We start from the raw sequence: 19,252 nt of genomic DNA, 5'->3' as shown, positions 1-19,252 counted from the left end.
AACTCCTCGTGACGTCCGGGATCTCATCCAGGACTCCGAACAACTTTCAGTTAACCGCATACTAATATCTCTACAACTCTAGCGTCACCGAACCATAAGTGTGTAGACCCTACGGGTTCGGGAGACATGCAGACATGACCGAGACGACTCTCCGGTCAATAACCAACAGCGGGATCTGGATACCCATGTTGGCTCCCACATGTTCCACGATGATCTCATCGGATGAACCATGATGTCGAGGATTCAATCAATCCCGTATACAATTCCCTTTGTCAATCGGTATGTTACTTGCCCGAGATTCGATCGTCGGTATCCCAATACCTTGTTCAATCTCGTTACCGGCAAGTCACTTTACTCGTACCGTAATGCATGATCCCGTGACCAAACACTTGGTCACATTGAGCTCATTATGATGATGCATTACCGAGTGGGCCCAGAGATACCTCTCCGTCATACGGAGTGACAAATCCCAGTCTCGATTCGTGCCAACCCAACAGACACTTTCGGAGATACCCGTAGTGCACCTTTATAGCCACCCAGTTACGTTGTGACGTTTGGCACACCCAAAGCACTCCTATGGTATCCGGGAGTTGCACAATCTCATGGTCTAAGGAAATGATACTTGACACTTGGAAAAGCTCTAGCAAACGAACTACACGATCTTGTGCTATGCTTAGGATTGGGTCTTGTCCATCACATCATTCTCCTAATGATGTGATCCCGTTATCAATGACATCCAATGTCCATAGTCAGGAAACCATGACTATCTGTTGATCAACGAGCTAGTCAACTAGAGGCTCACTAGGGATATGTTGTGGTCTATGTATTCACACATGTATTATGATTTCCGGATAACACAATTATAGCATGAACAATAGACAATTATCATGAACAAGGAAATATAATAATAACCACTTTATTATTGCCTCTAGGGCATATTTCCAACAGTCTCCCACTTGCACTAGAGTCAATAATCTAGTTACATTGTGATGAATCGAACACCCATAGAGTTCTGGTGTTGATCATGTTTTGCTCTAGGGAGAGGTTTAGTCAACGGATCTGCTACATTCAGGTCCGTATGTACTTTACAAATATCTATGTCTCCATTTTGAACATTTTCACGAATGGAGTTGAAGCGACGCTTGATATGCCTGGTCTTCTTGTGAAACCTGGGCTCCTTGGCAAGGGCAATAGCTCCAGTGTTGTCACAGGAGAGAGTCATCGGGCCTGACGCATTGGGAATAACTCCTAGGTCGGTAATGAACTCCTTCACCCAGATTGCTTCTTGTGCTGCCTCTGAGGCCGCCATGTATTCCGCTTCACATGTAGATCCCGCCACAACGCTTTGCTTGCAACTGCACCAGCTTACTGCCCCACCATTCAAAATATACACGTATCCGGTTTGTGACTTAGAGTCATCCAGACCTGTGTCGAAACTAGCATCGACGTAACCCTTTACGACGAGCTCTTCGTCACCTCCATAAACGAGAAACATATCCTTAGTCCTCTTCAGGTACTTCAGGATATTCTTGACCGCTGTCCAGTGTTCCATGCCGGGATTACTTTGGTACCTTCCTACCAAACTTACGGCAAGGTTTACATCAGGTCTGGTACACAGCATGGCATACATAATAGACCCTATGGCCGAGGCATAGGGGACGACACTCATCTTTTCTCTATCTTCTGCCGTGGTCGGGCATTGAGCCGTGCTCAATTGCACACCTTGCAATACAGGCAAGAACCCCTTCTTGGACTGATCCATATTGAACTTCTTCAATATCTTGTCAAGGTACGTACTTTGTGAAAGACCAATGAGGCGTCTTGATCTATCTCTATAGATCTTGATGCCTAATATATAAGCAGCTTCTCCAACGTCCTTCATTGAAAAACAATTGTTCAAGTAGGCCTTTATGCTTCCCAAGAATTCTATATCATTTCCCATCAACAGTATGTCATCCACATATAATATGAGAAATGCTACAGAGCTCCCACTCACTTTCTTGTAAACACAGGCTTCTCCATAAGTCTGTGTAAACCCAAACGCTTTGATCATCTCATCAAATCGAATGTTCCAACTCCGAGATGCTTGCACCAGCCCATAGATGGAGCGCTGGAGCTTGCATACCTTGTTAGCATTCTTAGGATCGACAAAAGCTTCCGGCTGCATCATATACAATTCTTCCTTAAGAAAGCCGTTAAGGAATGCCGTTTTGACGTCCATTTGCCATATCTCATAATCATAGTATGCGACAATTGCTAACATGATTCGGACGGACTTCAGCTTCGCTACGGGTGAGAAAGTCTCATCGTAGTCAACCCCTTGAACTTGTCGATAACCCTTAGCGACAAGTCGAGCTTTATAGATGGTAACATTACCATCCGCGTCTGTCTTCTTAAAGATCCATTTGTTTTCTATCGCTCGCCGATCATCGGGCAAGTCTGTCAAAGTCCACAGTTTGTTTTCATACATGGATCCTATCTCGGATTGCATGGCTTCAAGCCATTTGTCGGAATCTGGGCCCGCCATTGCTTCTTCATAGTTCGAAGGTTCACCGTTGTCTAACAACATGATTTCCAAGACAGGGTTGCCGTACCACTCTGGCGCGGAACGTGTCCTTGTGGACCTACGAAGTTCAGTAGGAGCTTGATCCGAAGTACCTTGATCATCATGATCATTAACTTCCTCTCTAGTTGGTGCAGGCACCACAGGAACATCTTCCTGAGCTGCGCTACTTTCCGGTTCAAGAGGTAGTACTTCATCAAGTTCCACTTTCCTCCCACTTACTTCTTTCGAGAGAAACTCTTTCTCCAGAAAGGACCCGTTCTTGGCAACAAAGATCTTGCCTTCGGATCTAAGGTAGAAGGTATACCCAATGGTTTCCTTAGGGTATCCTATGAAGACGCATTTTTCCGACTTGGGTTCGAGCTTTTCAGGTTGAAGTTTCTTGACATAAGCATCGCATCCCCAAACTTTTAGAAACGACAGCTTAGGTTTCTTCCCAAACCATAATTCATACGGTGTCGTCTCAACGGATTTCGACGGAGCCCTATTTAAAGTGAATGCGGTAGTCTCTAAAGCATAGCCCCAAAATGAGAACGGTAGATCGGTAAGAGACATCATAGATCGCACCATATGCAATAGAGTGCGATTACGACGTTCGGACACACCATTTCACTGAGGTGTTCCAGGCGGCGTGAGTTGTGAAACTATTCCACATTTCCTTAAGTGTGTGCCAAATTCGTGACTCAAATATTCCCCTCCACGATCTGATCGTAAGAACTTTATTTTTCTGTCACGTTGATTCTCAACCTCACTCTGAAATTCCTTGAACTTTTCAAAGGTCTCAGACTTGTGTTTCATTAGGTAGACATACCCATATATACTCAAGTCATCAGTGAGAGTGAGAACATAACGATAGCCACCGCGAGCCTCAACACTCATTGGACCGCACACATCAGTATGTATGATTTCCAATAAGTTGGTTGCTCGCTCCATTGTTCCGGAGAACGGAGTCTTGGTCATCTTACCCATGAGGCATGGTTCGCACGTGTCAAATGATTCGTAATCAAGAGACTCCAAAAGTCCATCTGCATGGAGCTTCTTCATGCGTTTGACACCAATGTGACCAAGACGGCAGTGCCACAAGTATGTGGGACTATCATTATCAACCTTACATCTTTTGGTATTCACACTATGAATATGTGTAACACGACGTTCGAGATTCATTAAGAATAAACCATTAACCAGCGGGGCATGACCATAAAACATATCTCTCATATAAATAGAACAACCATTATTCTCGGAAAATGAGTAGCCATCTTGAATTAAACGAGATCCTGATACAATGTTCATGCTCAAAGCTGGCACTAAATAACAATTATTGAGGTTTAAAACTAATCCCGTAGGTAAATGTAGAGGTAGCGTGCCGACGGCGATCACATCAACCTTGGAACCATTCCCGACGCGCATCGTCACCTCGTCCTTTGCCAGTCTCCGTTTATTCCGCAGCTCCTGCTTTGAGTTACAAATATGAGCAACCGCACCGGTATCAAATACCCAGGAGCTACTACGAGTGCTGGTAAGGTACACATCAATAACATGTATATCACATATACCTTTGGTGTTTCCGTCCTTCTTGTCCGCCAAGTACTTGGGGCAGTTCCGCTTCCAGTGACCACTTCCCTTGCAATAAAAGCACTCAGTCTCAGGCTTGGGTCCATTCTTTGGCTTCTTCCCGGCAACTGGCTTACCGGGCGCAGCAACTCCCTTGCCGTCCTTCTTGAAGTTCTTCTTACCCTTGCCTTTCTTGAACTTAGTGGTTTTATTCACCATCAACACTTGATGTTCCTTTTTGATCTCCACCTCCGCTGATTTCAGCATTGAATATACCTCAGGAATGGTCTTTTCCATCCCCTGCATATTGAAGTTCATCACAAAGCTCTTGTAGCTCGGTGGAAGCGACTGAAAGATTCTGTCAATGACCGCGTCATCCGGGAGATTAACTCCCAGCTGAGTCAAGCGGTTGTGTAACCTAGACATTTTGAGTATGTGCTCACTGACAGAACTATTTTCCTCCATCTTACAACTGAAGAACTTGTCGGAGACTTCATATCTCTCGACCCGGGCATGAGCTTGGAAAACCATTTTCAGCTCTTCGAACATCTCATATGCTCCGTGTTGCTCAAAACGCTTTTGGAGCCCCGGTTCTAAGCTGTAAAGCATGCCGCACTGAACGAGGGAGTAATCATCAGCACGCTGCTGCCAAGCGTTCATAACGTCTTGGTTCTCTGGGATGGGTGCGTCACCTAGCGGTGCTTCTAGGACATAATCTTTCTTGGCAGCTATGAGGATGATCCTCAGGTTCCGGACCCAGTCCGTATAGTTGCTGCCATCATCTTTCAGCTTGGTTTTCTCTAGGAACGCGTTGAAGTTGAGGGCAACATTAGCGTGGGCCATTTGATCTACAAGACATATTGTAAAGATTTTAGACTAAGTTCATGATAATTAAGTTCATCTAATCAAATTATTCAATGAACCCCCACTCAGATAGACATCCCTCTAGTCATCTAAGTGAAACATGATCCGAGTCAACTAGGCCGTGTCCGATCATCACGTGAGACGGACTAGTCAACATCGGTGAAAATCTTCATGTTGATCGTATCTTTTGTACGACTCATGCTCGACCTTTCGGTCTTCCGTGTTCCGAGGCCATGTCTGTACATGCTAGGCTCGTCAAGTCAACCTAAGTGTATTGCGTGTGTAAATCTGGCTTACACCCGTTGTATTCGAACGTTAGAATCTATCACACCCGATCATCACGTGGTGCTTCGAAACAACGAACCTTCGCAACGGTGCACAGTTAGGGGGAACACTTTCTTGAAATTATTGCGAGGGATCATCTTATTTTAGCTACCGTCGTTCTAAGCAAATAAGATGTAAAACATGATAAACATCACATGCAATCAAATAGTGACATGATATGGCCAGTATCATATTGCTCCTTTGATCTCCATCTTCGGGGCGCCATGATCATCTTCGTCACCGGCACGACACCATGATCTCCATCATCATGATCTCCATCATCGTGTCTTCATGAAGTTGTGACGCCAACGATTACTTCTACTTCTATGGCTAACGTGTTTAGCAATAAAGTAAAGTAATTTACATGGCGTTATTCAATGACACACAGGTCATACAAAAAATAAAGACAACTCCTATGGCTCCTTCCGGTTGTCATACTCATCGACATGCAAGTCGTGATTCCTATTACAAGAACATGATCAATCTCATACATCACATATATTTCATTCATCACATCCTTTTGGCCATATCACATCACAAGGCATATGCTGCAAAAACAAGTTAGACGTCCTCTAATTGTTGTTGCATGTTTTTACGTGGCTTCTATAGGTTTCTAGCAAGAACGTTTCTTACCTACGTAAAACCACAACGTGATATGCCAACTTCTATTTACCTTTCATAAGGACCCTTTTCATCGAATCCGATTCGACTAAAGTGGGAGAGACAGACACCCGCTAGCCACCTTATGCAACTAGTGCATGTCAGTCGGTGGAACCTGTCTCACGTAAGCGTACGTGTAAGGTAGGTCCGGGCCGCTTCACACTAGTAGGAAAAGGGGCTTAGGTCACAGGACAGTTTTCACATTAGCCCCGGTTCAGTCACGAACCGGGACTAATGTGAGCATTGGTCCCGGTTCGTGCGGCCAGGGACCTGCCGGGCCTCGTGGGGGCATTGGTCCCGGTTCGTCCGGACCCTTTGGTCCCGGTTGGTGGGACAAACCGGGACCAATGGGCCACGCTCCTGGCCCACCACCCTTTAGTCCGGGTTCCTACCACAAACCGGGACTAAAGGCCTGGTCCTAGTTGCGGCCAGTGTTTAGTCCCACCTCGCCAACCGAAGGGCGCTCACATCAGTTTATAAGGCCGTCCCTATCTGCCTTGTTGAGCTTCTCTTAAAGTGAAAATAGATGCCCTTATACAGGAAATTTGACCTAAATTCATAGTAAATTTCATAGAAAATAGATGCCTACTCTTAAAGTTGAATTTTCTCTATAAGCGCATCTATGTTCATTTTTTTATATTTATAAAATAAATAAACCTTAATAAAATAAATAAAACTAAATAAACCTTAATAAAATAAAATAAAATAAACTATAGTAACTACAATAAATAAACCTTAATAAATTAAGTAAAAATAGCAGCAGTAAAATAAATAAAAATAGCAGCAGTAAAATAAATAAAAATAAAATAATTAAAGTAAAATACATAAGTAATTAGAAATAAAATAAATAAGTTTTTTGTTGTAAGTACAAACAAAACAAAACAAATAAAGCAAAAGAGAAAAAAAACACGAGCCATCAACTCCATAACCGCCATATCTGGGATAGAGAAGGGCGATCCCTTGGAGTGGGATTCACATACAGTTGCCCGTAACATCTACCATTCGAGCCTAGCAGGTGGAACTCGGATCTGTCAACAGTGTCAAAGCGGCAAATAGCAGGCGGAGGAGAAGCCACCGATGTCATGTGTAGATCCCTTCTAGGTCTTGCGGATCGTGCTATTACAACAATTTGGTTGGTTGATCCCAAAAAAAAGGAATTTGGTTAGTTTTCTTGAAGCCCTAGCTTGTTGTGCCGTCCTATTCTCTCAATGCAATTTAGCAAATGCTACTACAGTACAGTAAAGGGCACAAAGAAAAAGCACGCAGTGAAGGAAAATACCTCCATATCAAAGCTGCTACTTATCTTGTTGGTTATCAGGATGTGGATATGTAGAATTTTCTCTAGCCACGGCAACAGACATGCATTCATCGAGGGGGTTCACTACAGAACAAAATAAATGCTGACGTTAGTTGTTGAGGGTACGTTTGACATCCCTGAGAGACTAGATAATGAAAAGATGAATCGTCAAACCTGGATGAACAAAGACGCTACCAAGTGGATGAATCTGATGGCCTGTCCTCCCTTGAAGATCATGCGTCCTCCCTTGAAGGCGCCACCGGGGGCGACTGGTCAAACCTGACCAGTGGGCCCAAGGGACCCACTGTCAGTGACCCACGAGCCGGTCCACGCGGGTTAAGTGGAGGATCTGACACAGGATCACCTTCAGGCAAGATGAATAGGTCTTTAGGGGCACGACGGCAGCGGCGGCGCCATGGCCGGGACTGGTGACGACGGCGGCGGCGAGCGAGCGGGAGGGTGGCGGCGGCTGCGTGCGAGTGGGAGGCCGGAGGATCACCACTCATTGTGCTCGACATATCACTACAAGAAACCTGTTAATCCATGACGGATATCTAATGACATTTTTGGAAACTCTCATCGATAACCTGGTAAAGCCCCACAAGCCCGGTGAAAGCCCGCTAAAGCCCGTCTAACCGTTCCCGTATACAAACTTAACCCTAAATTCCCTCCTCGGCCCCTGCATCGTGTCCCACAGCACGTCGCCACCCCTCGTCCCTCCCACAGCTCGTAAACCTTAATAAAATAAACTATAGTAACTACAATAAATAAACCTTAACAAATTAAGTAAAAATAGCAGCAGTAAAATAAATAAAAATAGCAGCAGTAAAATAAATAAAAATAAAATAATTAAAGTAAAATACATAAGTAATTAGAAATAAAATAAATAAGTTTTTTGTTGTAAGTAGAAACAAAACAAAACAAATAAAGCAAAAGAGAAAAAAAACAGAGGAAAAAAATTATGCCACCTACTGGGCCACCACGGCCTGAATACGACTAGAAACCCATCCATGGGCTAGGATTCAGGCCCGCAGAAGGCCCACAGGCAAATAGTGACAGAATAGGCCCGTAAGCCTGCATTTGAGAGGAGCTCGAAGTGGTCAGCGCAGCTGCGCTTATAAACCACTGTCGAAGCCTCTCGGCTAGCGAGGTGGGACTAAACATCCCACCGCTCCGCGCCAGTTCCAGCACAAGGCCTTTGGTCCCGGTTGGTGCCACCAACCAGGACTAAAGGGGGCATTGGTCCCGGTTCGTGGCACCAACCGGGACCAAAGGCCTTTAGTCCCGGTTGGTGCCACCAACCGGGACCAATGAGTTCCCTATATATACCCCATCGCCACAGCAGAGCACTCCAGAGTGCTCTGTTTTTTCTGGCCGGCGAGGGGAGGGCATTTGGGTGCTCTAGCTCACCTCCTATGCACATGAGGTGTTCGATGAAATGTCTGAGCCACACTAGTTAATCTTTGACCTCTCGAAACTCGACCTCCGAGCTCCATTTTCCCCGAGATTTGTCTAGGTTTAGCGGTCCGTCACGTCCCGTCCCCGTCTTCACCGCCGTTGATCGCCCGCGCCGATCTCGTCGCCAGCACCACCGTGGTGAGCCTCTTGTTCTTATCTTCTTTCTGAAAGGAAAAAATTCTTACTTTAGATAGTTACTTGTCTAATTTTGTTACTTTTATTATTCCTTCTTATTACATAGTGCGATGGTTTTGGTATCCGCCCCCGTCGGCCCTCGTCCTGTCTATGATTCGGATGTGGTATATATTATCTTTTTATAACTATTTGGTTCATTTATTGTTTATGACAAATATACCGACCAACGTGACATAGATTTTATTTATCTAGGAGGTGGTTGAACCGGAAATTCTAACCGACCCTATTGTCGAGAGGTTAAATTTAGTTGAAGAAGAAAACAATTACTTGAAGGAAAAAATAAAAAAAATTGAGGAGGAGAAGATGATATTGGAGTTGCATGTTGCGGATGTCGTCGATGATCACAAGGTCAAGATGGATGCAATGCGCTTGAAGATTAGAAAGATTAGAAAATATGCCATTCATACCGAGGCTTGGTATCATTATGCCGTTGGATCAATTGTTACCTTGGTTGCGATTATGATCGCATTTGTTTTCGCATTGAAATGTTTTACATAGTTTCAATGTATGGTTTAATTAATTAGATGCTCTGGAGAGCTATATATATGTTGTTAGATGAGAACTATGTATGTACTTTGGTTCTAATGTGATGATGAACTTCTATTAATTTGGTCACTTAATTATCTATTCATGATGTTCTGTAATGGTTTTTGACACACTTAATTATATCTATTCATGATGTTCTGAAAGGAAAGAAAGAAGAATAGGAGAGGAAGAAGAGGAGAAATAAATAAGAAGAGGAAAAAAGAAGAAAAAGAAGAGGAGAAGAAGAAAGGAATAGAGGAGAAGAAGAAAAAATAGAAAATATTCTATTTTTTCTTCTTCTCCTCTATTCCTTTCGTCTTCTCCTCTTTTTTTTTCTTCTTTTTTTTCTTCAATCCTCTCTTCTATTCCTTTCTTCTTCTCCTCTTTTTATTTCTTCTTCGTTTTCTTATGTTTTTTGGGTCTGTCGTCGTCGATATATACCCCTCCCGATAACTTCAACACGAGGGGGGATAACTTCAACACGAGGGGGGGTCGATATACCCCCTCCCCGATAACATTATTTTCCCGTGTATATATGTCGTCGTTGTCGATATAACCCCCTCCTGATAACTTCAACATGGGGGGGGGGTGGCCGATATACCCCCTCCCCGATAACATTATTTCCCCGTGTATGTATGTTGTCGTTGTCGATATTACCCCCTCCCGATAACTTCAACACGAGGGGGGATAACTTCAACACGAGGGGGGGTCGATATACCCCCTCCTCGATAACATTATTTTCCCGTGTATGTATGTCGTCGTTGTCGATATAAAACCCCCTCCCGATAACTTCAACACGTGGGGGGGGGGTTGATATACCCCCTCCCCGATAATATTATTTTCCCGTGTATGTATGTCGTCGTTGTCGATATATATAACTCCCTCCCAGATAACTTCGACATGATGGACGGTCGATATGTATACCCCCTCTCGACCGTGATAACTTATACCACGGGAGCACCCCCCGGCCCTCTCGCTCGACCAGAACTCTCGATCACACCCAAACCGTAGAAAAAACGATGTCGGTCTCCTACCCCCTCCCGCCGCGCCCCTACCCTTGAAGCGTTGTTGAGGCCACCCCAAACCCGGAATAAGTTAGGTCTACGTTTGCACTAACCACCTGCTGTCATGTTTGTGTAATAATTGCCATGTTGTAATATTTGCAGAAACAATGGAGCACGGACGAGATGAGCAAGCAGAAGAGGTGTTGGGGGACATAATCTTAGCCGGAGGTGATATCTTGTCGTATCTTAACGACAATGATGGTCTGGAAGAACAGGGTGAAGAAGCAGGCTACGGTGATCGAAGAGTGGAGGAGGAAAGACATGATTATGATGGCTCCGGTGACCCAATGCTGGTGCAAGAAGGAGCCCGTGGTGACGGCTCCGGTGACCGAACAGTCCGGCCAGGTAAATATATTAGTTAAGCCTGTGCTGACTAGCTAATTGATGCATTCATTGTTTTGGTATGTACACATATTAATTAACACTCGTCTTTCTTCTTTTTTCTAGCCCTCCGGATCGAGCACAACTGCGGTAAAGAGACGAGGCCCGAAGAGAAAGTTGCGCTCGGATGAAAGGTTTGAGATCACAGCAATCGCGCGCGACGGCCAACCGATTGAACCTCTCCGGACAAAGGATGCTTTTGCTGCTCAGTGCGGGGTTCTAGTTAGGGACAAGATCCCGATCAGCATCCACCAATGGTATAAGCCTAAGAAGGAAGACCCTGAGGTGTCTTATGTCAATGATATGCAGAAAGATGATCTTTGGACTGAGCTGAAGGCAAATTTCACCCTACCGCCAGAGGAGGATCCGGAGAAGCCAGTTATAGAGCAATTAATCAAGTCTCATGCTCTTAAGAAGATGGCAGACCTATTCAGGAGGTGGAAGAATGAGCTGAAAACGTTTGTCGACAAAGAAGAGACACCAGAATTCATCGGCCGGTATGAGAAGATCAGATATCACTGGCCCGCATTTGTGGCCCACAAGACATCGGAAAAGAGTAAGAAGATGTCAGCGACAAACAAGAAGAATGCTGCGAAGAAGAAGCTTCACCATCGCACGGGGTCAGGTGGCTACCTCAAAGCCCGGCCTAAGTGGGCCAAGTCTGAGAGGGATCTGCTTGATAAAGGGATCGAACCAGAGACAATAAACTGGCCAGACCGTTGCCGGACTTGGTTCTTCGGGGCTGGCGGAACCTTGGACCCTGTATCAGGGAGGTGTCGTTGGACGGACGAGCAACTTGCAATACCCGTCAAGAAGCTTAAGCACTATATCGATGCAGCGCGGCAAGGGACGTTCGTTCCAGACAGAGAGAACGACGAGCTCACAATGGCCCTCGGGAATCCTGAGCACCCTGGACGGACACGAGGCACGCCAGGCTCCGTTCCGTGGAAGGCTGGTTTTCCGGACGCGGGTGGTTACAAAACCCAGGAGAGGAGGAAAAAAGTGGAGCAGATCCAAATTCAGAAGCTGCACGAAAGGGTTCAAGCGCTAGAGGAACGAGACGGCAATCGAGATGTCGAAACTGCCCCCGAAGCTACACCGCCATCTCAGCGGAGAAGCAGCGTGGCTTCCACCGAGCTGCCTTAGCTGGAGCATGCGGCTCCTGCTAGCTACCCCGTGGATGCTATCACGGAGTCTCAACATTGCCACCTTATGGCGGAATGGCAGAACTTGAAAGTCAAGGCGGCTGTTGGCTCTGTTTTACCTACTGAACCCGGCGCAACCTACCACTGTCGGCCGATTCCAGAAGGATATGCTAGGGTGATGGTGGATGAAATAACGGAGGGATTTGAGGACCTCCAGCTTGACCACCCTACCGGTGAAGGGGAGACTCGGCTGGGTTTAGCTCTGAAGACTCCATGCCTATGGCGGAAGGAGCTCATCAAGCTTCCGAACTGGACGGCTCCGGCGAGTAAGGGCACTCCGCTTCCTCCTCCGCCTCCTCCTCCGGCGAGTGATCAGGGCACTCAGCCTCCTTCTCCGGCACGTAGCGGCACTCCGCCTCCTTCTCCGCTAGCACCGGCGCGCCAGAGAAGCCAGCCTCCTCCTTCTCCACCTCGTCAGCAAGGGCGGAAGAGACCCGCCGCCGCTGCGGCTGCTCCGGCGCGTCGTAGTCCTTCTCCTCCGCCTCGTAAGCAAGGAAAGAAGACAGCCGCAGCCGCTCCGTCTGCTCTGCTGGCGTCTAGCAGTACAGCTGCCAGAGGCGGGAGGCAATACAGATTCGGTCCTTCTCTGAAGACTCCAGAGAAGTTACCATATGAGAGGACCGAGGAGGAGAACGCGAAGATCGTGCGAGCCGAAGTGAAGAACTTCTTTGAAGGGGTGAAAGCAAAGAAACATCCACCTCCGGAGGAGAAGGTAGATCCGGTGAAAGCAAAGCGCACTCTGGCTGCCCTGACAAAACCACCAAAGTCTCCGCCGAGAGGCAACTATGAGCGCGTTCTTGCAAAGGCATATGCCGAAGCGGAGTGGTCAGGAAGTACTGTCAGTGATAAAAGGATGAAAGAACGACGAGCTGGGAAAAAAATTGCCCAGCTCGGCGAACAAGCGAACCAATCGTGCCCCCCGCTCAAGGTGTCAAAAGACATCGTTGCTAATGATCCGAGTATGGTGCCCGGTTATAGCAATCTTGGAGATTACCTGCCCGACGATGTACATTATGAAATCATGGAGGTGGACGAACACAAATACCATTACGGGAAGCCTCTCGTCAAAGATGTCAGATCTCTAAGCACGATGATGCGAAGACTACATGATTGGTACATGAAAACCTGCAGAGAGTCTGATGGGATGAGTACTTTGACGCTGAGATTTAAACCGGAGCATGACCTCGTTGGAATTGAACTGCTGAATGTTCCATTTGAGGATTTCTTCCAGTTTTACAATCAAAAGGCCCTCGATAAAACAACGATCACTTGCTACTGTCTGTAAGTAGTACTACTTCTGTCATTAAGTCTCTATATAGGTCAGCTCTTTCATTGCATGTATTTATACTTATCCTCACTATATTATGCAGATTGAAGATCGCCGAATTGAAGAAAAGACAAATCGGTGATATTGGGTTCATTAACACAAATCTCATAGATGCATATACGGTTGAAAAACATCCCAAAGAAGCCGAGGCCAACTTGCTACAATCGTTGGTATTAAATCAAAACAAAGATATAATACTCTTTCCTTACAACTTCAAGTGAGTGTTACTGTCTTGTGCATATTCGGTTTCCCTTATTAGTCCAGGTTATGGTAATGTAATTGATGACTTATGCATGCATGCGCAGCTTCCACTATATTCTCCTAGAGATTAAGCTTGAGCCGGGAGTAGTAACCGTCTTAGACTCGAGACGAAAAGATCCCCAGGACTATGCGAACATGACTCAAATGCTCCAGAAGTAAGTTAAATCGATCATTATCCACCATATCAGCAACTTTGTTCATTTCCTGATATCAAGTAATTTTTTTCTTTGTCTGGCAGGGTTTGGAGAAAATTCACCTCAAAAGCTCCGGATTGCCGAAGAAGCTGCAATTTAATCACCCTAATGTAAGTACTATAGTAGCATGTTCTGCGCATCTCCTAGTGATTCAAGCGGTAGTTTCATCAATACCATTTAGCATGCGTGCTTATCAGTTTTATTGACTTCTATTTCTTGTAAAGTGGTTGTGGCAGGAACCCGGGAATAATTACTGTGGATACTACGTTTGCGAGTCCATCCGCTACCATACCTGTGAGCGGGGCTACACTGAAGAACAATATGAAGTGCGTAAGCAATAATATTCACAATTTTATTTTATTACCATCATTTGTGTTGAGTTTCATTTATTCATATATATATATGTATTGACCCCCTTCTTCAAATTAGATGTTTCGGAAGCGGGATGAACTCCTAGCAGAAGATCGTATGCGAGGAATTCAAGAGGAATTGGCGGCATTCTTCCTTGACCACGTGATCGCTGAAAACGGAGAATACTATGTGGACCCTGTGTTCCTACAATATAATTAGGAGATTGTATTGTAAGAGATAATTATTGTATATATGTAGCCGGTAGTGTCGGATAGATATACGAGAACTTGTTGTTCGACAAATATCTCGGAGAAGGAGAGGTGGTCGATATTACTTCTCTCTGTATGCATATGTTCATGACGATCTTCTGTTTCCTTCATTTGATTACTAGCTAGCGTGTCTACTCCTCTCCATACGTATATAGTACGTAGCGTCGACCAAGCACGGAGATAAGAGAGGACACTTCTCTCTATTAATTAGCTAGCTAACACAATATATGAAACACCTAAATTAACCCCCCAAAACCCCTAAACCACCCCCTTTCAAAAAAAAACAAAAACCTCAGCTCCTGCCAGGTGCTGACGCGTGGATGCCTATTGGTCCCGGTTGGTGACACCAACCGGGACAAAAGGCCCTGCCTATTGGTCCCGGTTGGTGGCACCAACCGGGACCAAAGGCCCTCCTGCCTGGGCTCCCCGCACCGGCCACGTGGACGGCCTTTAGTCCCGGTTCGTGTAAGAACCGGGACTAAAGGGCTAGGGCATTAGTAACGACCCTTTAGTCCCGGTTCCAGAACCGGGACTAAAGGCCCTTATGAACCGGGGTAAAAGCCCCTTTTCCTACTAGTGTCATCCCACGATGCCACCGAAATAAGATAAGACTAGTAGTGGCAAGAAAATTGACAACATCTACGCCCACAACAAGTTTGTGTTCTACTCGTGCATAGAAACTACGCATAGACCTAGCTCATGATGCCACTGTTGGAGATCGTTGCAGAAATTAAAATTTTCTACGCATCACCAAGAATAATCTATAGAGTCTTCTAGCAACGAGAGGGAAAAGAGTGCATCTACATACCCTTGTAGATCGCGAGCGGAAGCGTTCAAGTGAACGGGGTTGATGGAGTCGTACTCGTCGTGATCCAAATCACCGATGACCGAGCGCCGAACGGACGGCACCTCCGCGTTCAACACACGTACGGTTGGGAAGACGTCTCCTCCTTCTTGATCTAGCAAGGGGGAGGGAGAGGTTGATGGAGATCCAGCAGCACGACGGCATGGTGGTGGAAGCAGCGGGGATCTCGGCAGGGCTTCGCCAAGCTCAGCGAGAGGGAGAGGTGTCACGGGAGGGAGAGGGAGGCGCCAGGGGCTTGGGTTCTGCTCCCATGCGCCTCCCCACTATATATAGGGGTGGAGGGGGCTGGTTTCTTGACCTCCAAGTCCATTGGGGCGTTGGCAAAGGTGGGGGAAAGAAATCCCATCATTTCCCTTCCCCACCGATTGTTATCCCCCTTTTTTAGGGATCTTGATCTTATCCCTTCGGGATATGATCTTATTCCTTCTAAGGTGGGATCTTGGTGCACCTTGACCAGGGGTGTGGGGCCTTGCCCCCACTACCCACGTTCATGTGGGTCCCCCCATGCAGGTAGGCCCCACTTCGAAACCTTCTAGAACCTTCCCGGTACAATACCGAAAAATCCCGAACATTTTCCGGTGGCCAAAATAGGACTTCCCATATATAAATCTTTACCTCCGGACCATTCCGGAACTCCTCGTGACGTCCGGGATCTCATCCGGGACTCCGAACAACTTTCGGTTAACCGCATACTAATATCTCTACAACTCTAGCGTCACCAAACCTTAAGTGTGTAGACCCTACGGGTTCGGGAGACATGCAGACATGACCGAGACGACTCTCCGGTCAATAACCAACAGCGGGATCTGGATACCCATGTTGGCTCCCACATGTTCCACGATGATCTCATCGGATGAACCACGATGTCGAGGATTCAATCAATCCCGTATACAATTCCCTTTGTCAATCGGTACGTTACTTGCCCGAGATTCGATCGTCGGTATCCCAATACCTTGTTCAATCTCGTTACCGGCAAGTCACTTTACTCGTACCGTAATGCATGATCCCGTGACCAAACACTTGGTCACATTGAGCTCATTATGATGATGCATTACCGAGTGGGCCCAGAGATACCTCTCCGTCATACGGAGTGACAAATCCCAGTCTCGATTCGTGCCAACCCAACAGACACTTTCGGAGATACCCGTAGTGCACCTTTATAGCCACCCAGTTATGTTGTGACGTTTGGCACACCCAAAGCACTCCTATGGTATCCGGGAGTTGCACAATCTCATGGCCTAAGGAAATGATACTTGACACTTGGAAAAGCTCTAGCAAACGAACTACATGATCTTGTGCTATGCTTAGGATTGGGTCTTGTCCATCACATCATTCTCCTAATGATGTGATCCCGTTATCAATGACATCCAATGTCCATAGTCAGGAAACCATGACTATCTGTTGATCAACGAGCTAGTCAACTAGAGGCTCACAAGAGACATGTTGTGGTCTATGTATTCACACATGTATTACGATTTCCGGATAACACAATTATAGCATGAACAATAGCCAATTATCATGAACAAGGAAATATAATAATAACCATTTTATTATTGCCTCTAGGGCATATTTCCAACACTTTTTCCGTTGAACATGTTTGGAGCCGCTGAATCCGGCGTTGACCGTTGTGTCTTGCGTTCTTTCGTTATTATTGCGACGCTTGTGTTTATTGCGCCGTGGCCGTCTCGGGCTTCGGAAGTGCCCCGATCGCTGGCGCTGTTGCTTCTACGAGCGAGACAGCTGTCTTCTCCCACGCAAAAGCGGGTCATTAGGGCGGTAAGGGCTGCCATGGATTTTGGTTTTTCTTGACCAAGGTGGCGGGCGAGCCACTCATCCCGGATGCTGTGTTTGAAGGCCGCGAGGGCTTCGACGTCCGGACAATCGATAATTTTGTTCTTTTTAATTAAGAATCTAGTCCAGAGCTTCCTGGCTGACTCTCCGGGCTGCTGGATGATGTGGCTTAAGTCATCGGCATCTGGTGGCTGGACATATGTACCTTGGAAGTTATCGTGAAAGGCGTCTTCCATGTCTTCCCAGCTGCCAACGGAGTTCTCTGGAAGGCTGTTTAGCCAGTGCCGCGCTGGTCCCTTTAGTTTTAGTGGGAGGTATTTGATGGCGTGGAGATCATCACCGCGGGCCATGTGGATATGGAGGAGAAAATCTTCAATCCATACCGCGGGATCTGTTGTTCCATCATATGATTCGATATTCATGGGTTTAAACCCTTTTGGGAATTCGTGCTCCATTACCTCGTCAGTGAAGTGATGACCCACAAGTATAGGGGATCTATCGTAGTCCTTTCGATAAGTAAGAGTGTCGAACCCAACGAGGAGAAGAAGGAAATGATAAGCGGTTTTCAGTAAGGTATTCTCTGCAACCACTGAAATTATCGGTAACAGATAGTTTTGTGATAAGGTAATCTGTAACGGGCAACAAGTAATGAAAGTATATAAGGTGCAGCAAGATGGCCCAATCCTTTTTGTAGCAAAGGACAAGCCTGGACAAACTCTTATATAGAGAAAAGCGCTCCAGAGGACACATGGGAATTATCGTCAAGCTAGTTTTCATCACGCTCATATGATTCGCGGTCGTTACTTTGATAATTTGGTATGTGGGTGGACCGGTGCTTGGGTGCTGCCCTTTCTTGGACAAGCATCCCACTTATCATTAACCCCTATTGCAAGCATCCGCAACTACAAAAGAAGTATTAAGGTAAACCTAACCATAGCATGAAAAATATGGATCCAAATCAGCCCCTTACGAAGCAAGTCATAAACTAGGGTTTAAGCTTCTGTCACTCTAGCAACCCATCATCTACTTACTACTTCCCAATGCCTTCCTCTAGGCCCAAACAATGGTGAAGTGTCATGTAGTCGACGTTCACATAACACCACTAGAGGAAAGACAACATACATCTCATCAAAATATCGAACGAATACCAAATTCACATGACTACTTATAGCAAGACTTCTCCCATGTCCTCAGGAACAAACGTAACTACTCACAAATCATATTCATGTTCATAATCAGAGGGGTATTAATATGCATAAAGGATCTGAACATATGATCTTCCACCAAATAAACCAACTAGCATCAACTACAAGGAGTAATCAACACTACTAGCAACCCACGGGTACCAATCTAAGGCTTTGGGACAAAGATTGGATACAAGAGATGAACTAGGGTTTTAGAGGAGATGGTGCTGGTGAAGATGTTGATGGAGATTGACCCCCTCCCGATGAGAGGATCGTTGGTGATGACGATGGCGATGATTTCCCCCTCCCGGAGGGAAGTTTCCCCGGCAGAACAGCTCTGCAGGAGCCCTAGATTGGTTCCGCCTCGTGGCGGCGGAGTTTCTTCCCGAAAGCTTGCTTATGATTTTTTCCAGGGTAAAAGACTTCATATAGCAGAAGATGGGCACCGGAGGCCTGCGAGGGGGCCCACGAGGCAGGGGGCGCGCCCAGGGGGGTGGGGCGCGCCCCCCACCCTCGTGGCCAGGGTGTGGGCCCCCTCTGGTGGATTCTTTCGCCAATATTTTTTATTAATTCCAAAAATAACTTCCGTGGAGTTTCAGGACTTTTGGAGCTGTGCAGAATAGGTCTCTAATATTTGCTCCTTTTCCAGCCCAGAATTCCAGCTGCCGGCATTCTCCCTCTTCATGTAAACCTTGTAAAATAAGAGAGAATATGCATAAGTATTGTGACATAACGTGTAATAACAGCCCATAATGCAATAAATATCGTTATAAAAGCATGATGCAAAATGGACGTATCATGAAGCAAAGGGGGTGTGCGGGGCCTCTATGTCGGGCCACGTCGCGACATAGCTCGGGTGGAGTCCGTCTGCGGTTCTCGGCCCGGGCGTGACTATGATTGTTGCGTCCGGCTAGATAGCCGTT

Source organism: Triticum aestivum, chromosome 4D, assembly GCF_018294505.1.
Source record: "Triticum aestivum cultivar Chinese Spring chromosome 4D, IWGSC CS RefSeq v2.1, whole genome shotgun sequence".
NCBI classification, from domain to species: Eukaryota; Viridiplantae; Streptophyta; class Magnoliopsida; order Poales; family Poaceae; genus Triticum; species Triticum aestivum.
This window is presented reverse-complemented; position numbering follows the sequence as displayed.